Raw genomic sequence first — 9,515 nt, forward strand, 5'->3', positions numbered from 1 at the left:
AGGACAAGAATAGCGAATATCAAAACTCAGGAGTAACTATGCTATCCTACACCGATGACAAGACTGATGTCAAGGAAAGATTCTACGGAAGGATCGAGGAGATTTGGGAACTTGACTACGTTGGAGAGACGATGCCGATGTTCCGTGTGAGATGGGCCAAGAGCGTCGAAAAAGATGGACTATATTTCACCACCATGGTTATACCCGATGCCAAATCGAAGACCCCCTCCGCGAAAAATGAGCCGTGGGTGCTCGCTAGCCAAGTTGACCAATGCTTCTTCATTACCGACCCGTCAAAGCCCAGCCGTGTGGTCGTGAGGAGGGGCAAGAGGAGCATCATCGGAATGGAAGGAGAAGCCGACAAACAAGACATCGACAAGAATGGCGATCCGAAGATCGAAGAGGAATTTGACAAGTACTTTGACAAGCCTACTACTTATTCGAAAGTAAGAAGGAAGACCACCCTACCGGCTAAAGGTTGCCCGTACACGAGAAGAAATCTCAAGGTGGCCGGGCTAAAGTATTCAACAACCACGATGAAGAAGGGCAAGAACATTGTCAAGAAACGCTAGCTAGCCACCGATCGGAACCGAGAAGTTCATTCTGGCTTTTTTTGTGTACTCTATAATGCACACTTAATTATATGTACTTTGGCGAAAACACATGTGTGTATATATGTGTGTGTGTATGACACAAAGCATCCACACTTAGCCACTTAAATTCTGTGGTGCATGTTGGCTTTAGTGCGCCACAGAAATTGCATACTTAGCCATATTCCACGGTACCTACTCTGCGCCACACGGTTACTATATGGCCAACATTCTGTGGCGCACCAAAGCCTACATGCGCCACATAATCTTGAAATTCTGTGGCGCGTGTAGGCTTTGGTGCGCCACCGAATTTTGGCACTTAGCCATATACCGTCCCCTCTTCCTCGCGTCCTGCTCACTTTCTTCCCCAATCCTAGCCTCGTCGACGCAACCGCCGCCCGACCGCTGCCCTCGCCTCTGCCCTCGCCATACCGTCGCCGCCCGCGCCCGGAGGAGCAGGAGGAGCGCCGCCCCCACCCGTGCCCAGAGGATCCCGCCGCCCGCGCCCAGAGGGAGTAGAGGAGGAGCAGGAGGAGCCCCTCCCCCACTCCGGAACTCCTCCTCCCATAGTGATTTATTCCAGATAATTCTAGAAACCACCTTCCATAAATTCACCGGATCATTTCCAAACTTGGAAAGTGACTTCCTATATATGAATCTTATTCTCCGGACCATTCCGGACCTCCTCGTGATGTCCTGGATCCCATCCGAGACTCCGAACAAAACTTCGAACTCCATTCCATATTCCATATCTACTTAAACGACATCAAACCGTAACTGTGCCACCCTACGGTTCGTGAACTATGCAGACATGGTTGAGACCTCTCTCTGACCAATAACCAATAGCGGGATATGGAGATCCATAATGGCTCCCACATATTCAACGATGACTTAGTGATCGATTGAACCATTTACATACGATACCGATTCCCTTTGTAACGCGATATTTTACTTGTCCGTGGTTTGATCATTGGTATCTCTATACCTCGTTCAACCTCATCTCCTGACAAGTACTCTTTACTCGTACCGTGGTATGTGGTCTCTTATGAGCCATTCATATGCTTGCAAGCTAATTAGACGACATTCCACCGAGAGGGCCCAGAGTATATCTATCCGTCATCGGGATGGACAAATCCCACTGTTGATCCATATGCCTCAATTCATACTTTCCGAATACCTAATCCCACCTTTATAACCACCCATTTACGCAGTGGCGTTTGATGTAATAAAAGTACCCTTCCGGCATAAGTGATTTATATGATCTCATGGTCGAAGGACTAGGTAACTATGTATTGAAAGCTTATAGCAAATGAACTTAATGACGTGATCTTATGCTACGCTTAATTGGGTGTGTCCATTACATCATTCATCAATGACATAACCTTTTTATTAATAACATCCAATGTTCATGATCATGAAACGATGATCATCTATTAATCAACAAGCTAGTTATACAAGAGGCTTACTAGGGACTCCTTGTAGTTCACATAACACACATGTATCAATGTTTCGGTTAATACAATTATAGCATGGTATGCAAACATTATCATAAACATAAAGATATATTATAATAACTATTTTATTATTGCCTCTTGGGCATATCTTCAACAGTCCATTCATTCACGCTTTCCACAACAACCACCTGAGGAGCAACAAATTGAAACAGGGAAATCCTTCATAAGTCTATTTTTCACTACTATGCCCAAGTCAGCTATAAATGAATTTTATTTAAATTCCCCTCTTCACTGCTTTCATTTATGAGATTAGTTCAAGCACACTGCTCCTCTTTGCTCTTTTTACTACTTTCCTTATCTTAATGCACACACGTTTATTAGGAATCCGTTCATCCTAAAAATCCGTTCATGGCAACAAGATGTTCAAGGAAGGAAACCGTTCATAGCAAGGATCCGTTCTTTCTAAGAATCCGTTCATGGTACGATTTTGTTCATGACAAAAATCTGTTCATGGCAAGAATCCGTTCATGTTATAAATCTGATCATGGTAGGAAATCGTTCATGGTAAAAATACGTTCATGGCAAGATGTTCAAGGAAAGAAACCGTCCGTGCCAAGGATCCATTCTTGCTAAGAACCCTTGCATGCCAAGAATCTGTTCATCGTACAAATTCGTTCATGGCAAAATATGTTCATGGCAAGAATCCATTCATGCAGATAATCCGTTCATGCTATAAATAGTCCATGCTAAGAATATCTTCAGGGTACGTATTCGTTCATGAAAAAAATATGTTCATGACAAGAATCCGTTCATTCTAAAAATGCATTCATGGCAAGAATATGTTCAAGGAAGGAAACCATTCATGCCAAGGACCGTTCTTGCAAAGAATTCGTTTCATGCTGTTTTTTATGTTCAAGGAAGAGAACCGTGCATGATAAGAATCCGCTGATGCTTTATTTATGTTCAAGGAAGAAAAATGTTCATGGTAAGAATTAGTTCATTCTTATATTTTTGTTCAAGTTAGGAAAACGTTCATGCCAAGGAAGGAAAACGGTGATGCTAAGATATTCGTTTCAGGGCATGGAACCATTTGTTCTAAAGATTATATTCATGGTTCATTTTATGTTCAAGGATGGTAAAAGTCCATGCTAGGAATCCTTTCATGCTTTTTTATGTTCAAGGTTCATGCTAAGAATCATTCATGTTCTATTTTATGTTCAAGGAAGAAAATGTTCATGCTTAGATTCCGTTTATGATACAAATTCGTTCATGGCAAAAACATGCCAAGAATTTGTTCATGCTATAAATACGTTCATGATAGGAAACCGTTCATGCTAAAAATATGTTCATGGCAAGAAGATGTTCAAGGGCGGAAACCCTTCATGCCAAGGATCCGTTCTTGCTAAGAATTTGTTCATGCCAAAAATCCGTTCATGGTACGATTTTGTTCATGGTAGGAATCCATTAATTCCAAGATTCCGTTCATGGTAGGAAACCGTTCATGGCAAGAAGATATTCAAAAAGGAAACCGTTCATGCCAAGGATCTGTGCTTGCTAAGAATCCATTCATGCCAAGAACTTGTTCATGGTACGATTTTGTCCATGGTAAAATCCATGAACGGAATTAATACCACTATCATGGGTGTTTCAAATTCAACATACACAATTTCAGTGTTAAATAAGTTCATGTGCCTAAACACAATTTCAGGTCATTATTTTACCTTTTCTCCGGCCTACTTCATAATTGGTCTCTTATTGTTTTATGTGCTTACTAGTGGAATTCTCGTTTTCCATGACTGCAACTATGATCCTGGGGTGTTTGTCATTCAGTTCATTAGATATGGTACAACGAAATTGAAGTCAAATCATTCTCAAATGTTAGTTTTCTTCTTCTTTTCAATGCTTCAATCTTCGTTTTATATTACCCTGTGTGCACCTTACACACTTTTTTTACATTCAATGGCTGACAACATTTTTTGATTTCTCACATATGTTTTTGTTCACAAAAGGTCGATGTGCAAGCCATTCACGAGAAAATTGCAACTCAGCTTTTCATAAACAAGTATAGTGAGCATCAAATACCAGTAGCAAGACAATTCATTGGTAAACATGTAGTACCTTGTTATCTGTTTTCAGCATGCTTCTATGAACAGTCCGCATGTAAATCTCTATATATACTACTTATAAAAAATAAGAAGGCGTTCCGTCGTCAATCCACTCCTGTGTTCCGTCATTGTCCTTCGTCGCGCATCGCTCTTGAGTCTTGCCCCCAACAAATTCCAAAATGGGCCAAGCCCAGCTCCAGCTGATCCACTCAGCCCCTTCTACTCCTTATCCTCTCTCCCCCGCATCTCACGACGCCGCCGCTTTGCCTTGCCGCTGACGGCGTCGAACGCCCGTGCTCCAGCGCAGCCCCCTCCGACCTCCGTCGCGGCCTCCTCGTCACCCCGCTGACTGCGCTACCACGGCGCTCGAGGAGGGGTGCACTCGCTTCTCGCACGGATTCACCCCGACACCTCTTATTGCATGGCCTCCCCAGCCACCTCCTGCCCCACTCATGTCGCCCACCGCCGGTCGCGCTCAGATCGCCGCCGCCGTTCACATGTCTCGACGCAGATCAAGATGCCTGCTTCCACCTTGATTCGCTGTCAAGCAGCTCGCGGCCCCGGCGTACCACACCCATCGGAGCTTTGGTTGCGGCGGCGCTAGGGCACGTGAGCGGCAATCGGCGACGAGGGAGGCAAGTATTCTTTCATGTAAACTCCATTCCCTCCTTCCTCCTAATTCCCCGCCGAACTGATAATTTGGTTGCTTGCGGCATGGTTCACCCTGTTTCTGAACGGCCTGCCCACGTCGACTGTTCAAATTAAATTTGTTGTTTAATATAGTTTTGTAGAATTCTGAACCGAACATCATTGTCTCTATCTTCAGCAGATTTACAGTATCAACACTGGTCGAGTAAATCCGTATGAGGAAATTATTATTAAGAGTAACAGAGGCACATAAAGGGAGAGGAAATTATTATTAAGCCTAAGAAAACCTCTGGCAAAGTATAAACAGCTAAAAACACAGGAGATTTTTAATCTACGGTGCGATGTAACAAAAAAACATCATCAGCTGCATATGGGGCTGATTATTAAGAGCTCTAGCAGCTACCTTAAAACACAAACTGTAAACGGAAGAGTTCAGTTCACCGAATGCCGCATTTTCAGTTCGAGAAACTCGTGGGCAGAGCAGCCACCGAATCCTAAACTGAACTTTTAAAATTTCGCGTTGGTTGCACTTCCGGAAAAATTGCGGAAAAATTCAGAGAAAGTTCTGTAAGATCACATACATAGTTCAGTTAAGATCATAGTTCATAACGTCGCTAGGAACAGAGCGATCATAGTAGCAGACATAGCAAAAGAAACTAGCGCGCATCAACCTACCACGGCGACGGCGATGATTCAGTTGATGACGACGCCGTCCGCCGCACGCTCCTCCGCCTTCTGGCGCTCAATGAGGCGGAGGGCCTCCTCCAGTTCGACGTCGTTGGCAGCGACCTCGTGGAAGTGGGCGCGCTCGGAGCGCCACTTCATCCATGCGAGGATGCGCGCCTCGGCCTCGTCAGAGGCGACAAAGTCGCCCTCGACGACCCTGTCGCTGTCTTCTTCTTCGGATCCCTCGGAGCTAAACCCCGAGGAGAGGGAGGGCAGCGGCGACGACGGTCGCAGCTTCTGTTGCTGCTCCCCGCACCCGTGGAGGAGGCGCCGCCGTAGGCGTACGACGCGTGGGAGGGAGGCACCGGCGCTTCCCAGTTGGTCCAGCACCGCGCCAACCGCTTCTTGCTGCCCACTGACCGACTTGCTCGGAGCTTGGCGCTGGTTTTGAGGGGCTGGCCGCAGGCACCGAAGCACGGTGGGGAAGGCGGTGGGACGGGCTCCATGTCGACGCGACAGAGCGATTCGCGTCGACGGAGGTGTGATTAGGTGGTGGCGGTGGAGTATTTGGGTGCTGGAGGTTCGTCAGCGACGGCGGATTTGGCGAGGGAGTGTGGCGGAGTGGATAGGGTTCCTGCTCTGGTCCGGCGAGCCAAGCGGCATATGTATGGTCCGAAGCGGGCTTTTCTTGGGCCACTGAACTATGTTTACGGGCCGGCACCACTTTACGGGCGCTGCAGGAAGCGCAAAACAGAGCGCGGCCCATATGTCGCTGGAGTTATTCAGTTTTGGGCCTATTTACGGTAGCAGCTAGAGCTGCTCTAATAACTTTGTATTTTTTTTATTCTAGCTCTTTAAAAGTTCTTCTGCATCTATATAGGTAAGGCGACACTCCATTGAAAATACAAACCTTCCTGTAGGACTATATGCACCATATAGTGTTGTTATTAATAGAGGTTGATAATCCGAGTATCTAATGGATAATCATAGATATTGAAGCATGTCCAATCCATTTCATTTTGGTTACTCATGACACTTTTATATTCTTGTAACAGAAATTGTAATATATGATTTAAAGTCAATAGCCCTTGAGTTCTTTTAGGGACACAAGAGTATATTTTACCACGTGTCTCACTCTCATGTCCTTGTCTGATTTAACTTTTATAAAGTTTCAAGCATAATAGATATTTCGATTGGGAGGTATGGTTACTGTAAAAAATTGGTTGGGAGGCAAGGTCAAACACTATCCGTTAGATAAAATTTCCATCAAATTCGTTGGGACTTGGGAAACATGGTCACTATCAAATTCATTGGTAGGCATGCTTACTGGTTCACAAAAAGAACATGAAACTGTGACCAAAGTACAATATTCAAGTTCCCCTCCTCCCAACCGATCGCTCTTACAACATGAAACTAAACCAATGTGCAAAAGAACCAATCTTAAGCTCCCTAGCACGTTGGTCTCTCTTCCTTTGGATCTGTAGGAGTGGCTGTGCAATGTTCCCCCTCCCGTACCAATGTAATTAGTTTGTTGTGTCAGATGGTACATTTACACATCAGTTGATCAATATTACTACTTGTGTTGATGGTGTTGGATAGGAATTTGAAGGGATGCGGCCGGTGTCGAGGGAAACGCGATGGAACAACTTCCTGCCGGCTCGACTTGGTGGTTGCTTGTGTGCATGTGTCCGCTTCCCTTCCGCGCCTCACCAAGGCTCGTGCATCTCCACAAGGTTCGTCATTTTCCTCTCATCTCCACATTGCAGGAAATCCCTAATATTTGATTTGCCCCTTGTTGAATATGCCAGCTCATATGCGTTTTTCAAATTGTAAATATGTGGTCATCCTGCAATGTAATTGATGTGCACTTGTACATGAATCTTTTGATATCTTAAATAAATATGATTAGCCAAGACCTAATTGGTACATCAATGGTTTTTATACGGAATTTTGAAGAAATACGTGACTGGAGCTTGGTGTTTGTTAAATTTGAGACTGAGCAAAGGTCACTACTTCCTTCTGTGCAAAGTTTCAGTTAAATCCTCTAAATTCCAAGCTGATATACGATATAAACCACTGCCAACATCCAGAACAGCGATGTTGTCTTATTATTACCAGTATAGCACATCCTAAATTTAGAGCTTCCATCTTTATAAATATTAAAGTATTAGACTTCAGGCCAGTTTAATCTGGTTCCTGTTTGCACTTTTCCCTCAATATTGCATAATCATTGTTTAGGTCAACCATAGCTTAGTAATAGTATTGTTAGTTTTTCGTTATATGAGCGTATTTGTCACTCCAGATTGGACTCAATGGGGAAGAAGACTTGCATCTGAGCCCTCTCCAAAATGGGTATCAGACAACTCTTACCCAACTAATGTACCTCTGATCTGGTATGTTAAAGGGTATGCGGTCAGTTCTGACCCATATCAATCCCAATATATGTTCATGGTGTATCGCAATGTTGCAGGCGATTAATTTTTGTTTGCCGGTAGCAATCCATGGTTAATTTTATTTTTCTTTTGAAAAGGCAAACGAGTAATTTTATTATTGCAGTGCATATTATATCCTTGTTTTGTACTGGTGTGAAGTTTCGACTCTGCATATTGCTTGTCTTTCACCGCTTGCATCGCTTACTCCAGGTTGCTGTGGTGTTGATGGGGGGTGTGTTGCGGGTAAAATTCAACAATGTTTTTCCTGGGCTAGAACGTTAAGCGACAAGGTGAAATCCTCTGAAGAACAATGCTATTGGGGGTTTTGTTTCAGATTAAGCATTAGATAAACTTGGTGTGTCATTAATTCATAAGTAATTTAATAATTCTAGTTGCAGCCATGTTCGGATTGGTTACCTCTTTCGAGTTCTTGCTTCTTGTTTGATGATACATATCAAATGCAAAATGATGCCTTTCCTCAGAGCCTGATTTAAGGTGGTGTTATATCATACAGTAGTAATGGACTATTAAGTGTAGTTCCCAATAGACTGATTTTTTTATTACTAATTCATATGGCTATTTGATTTTTAATCCCCGAAACAGTACATACCACAAATGGGTTGGTGTTTGGAGTAGTTCTGTCTTAGCGGGAGAAACGATGGACAAAGAGATTCTTAATCTGAATATAGTTGGTCTTTCGATTTGTAAGCCTGGCCCTTTTATTTTATGGCCGATGAGCTCCTCTTGATTGTAATGGTCCAAGGTAGCTCCATTTAGTCTTGCTTGGAAAGTTTTTCAGTATTCTTTTGATCATTGGATCCAGAGCTGCGCATCCAAGCACCAGAACGAAGTTGTGGAATTAGTCATGGTGATATTTTGTTTGGTGGGTCAAGGATTGGATGGCCTAAGCTATGCAAGGGGATGGATGACCTGAGTCACTGTGGCTTAATCTTACAGTAGTTCAGAACTCCAGAAGAGTAGCATAAGTTTGTCAGAGTGAACATAGAAGGTTAGTTGACCACTCCTTTGCCAAATTACCAACGGTTAGGGAGCTTGTGTGTTTGAATAAACTGATGTATGCCTCTCAAAATAACTAAGAGGTCGTTTGGTATCCATCATTTGGGCCTGAAATTCTGGAATTCATTTTGGAATTCCATAGGTGGGCTGTTTGGTTGTCACAGAATTGGTTCATCATTTCATTTAGAAATCCAGCAAAATGACACCATGGGTAAACACAATTCCAAGCTGAGACATGTCATTTGCAATTCTTGTGGAAGCCATTAACAAATTCAATATTGAATTATGTTGTCATTTGCAATTCCTGTGACAACCAAACAAGTGTCCATTTCTGGAATTACAATGTAAATGAAATGAACGCATGTATTCATTTCAAAATGCTACAAATGAAATGATGAGAAAAACTTTAGGAGTCGTTTGGAAGCCATGTATTCATTTCAAAATGCTACAAATGAAATGAAAACATGGCTTCCAAACAACTCCTAAAGTTTTTCTCATTTCTATCTTATTTACAAGGTCTGTCAATGAACTTGTAACTGATATGTGATATTGAACAATTGACATGATAGTCCATAGTTGTAAAAGTGCATGTTGTGAATCAAA

General features: G+C 43.2%; 1 long non-coding RNA gene across 2 annotated transcripts; it reads left to right on the forward strand.

The window, feature by feature from the left end:
• The first annotated feature begins 4,290 nt into the window (after positions 1-4,290).
• LOC139836079 (uncharacterized) lies at positions 4,291-9,013 on the forward strand. Of its 2 annotated transcripts, XR_011752020.1 has the most exons (4): positions 4,291-4,784; positions 7,063-7,196; positions 8,106-8,185; positions 8,499-9,013. It is a non-coding gene; the product is annotated as an uncharacterized lncRNA (long non-coding RNA). The 2 variants fall into 2 exon arrangements; XR_011752019.1 differs by lacking the exon at positions 4,291-4,784 and having other exon boundaries at positions 4,807-7,196.
• Positions 9,014-9,515: the final 502 nt, after the last annotated feature.

The sequence above is a fragment of the Lolium perenne genome, chromosome 2, assembly GCF_019359855.2.
Source record: "Lolium perenne isolate Kyuss_39 chromosome 2, Kyuss_2.0, whole genome shotgun sequence".
NCBI lineage: Eukaryota > Viridiplantae > Streptophyta > Magnoliopsida > Poales > Poaceae > Lolium > Lolium perenne.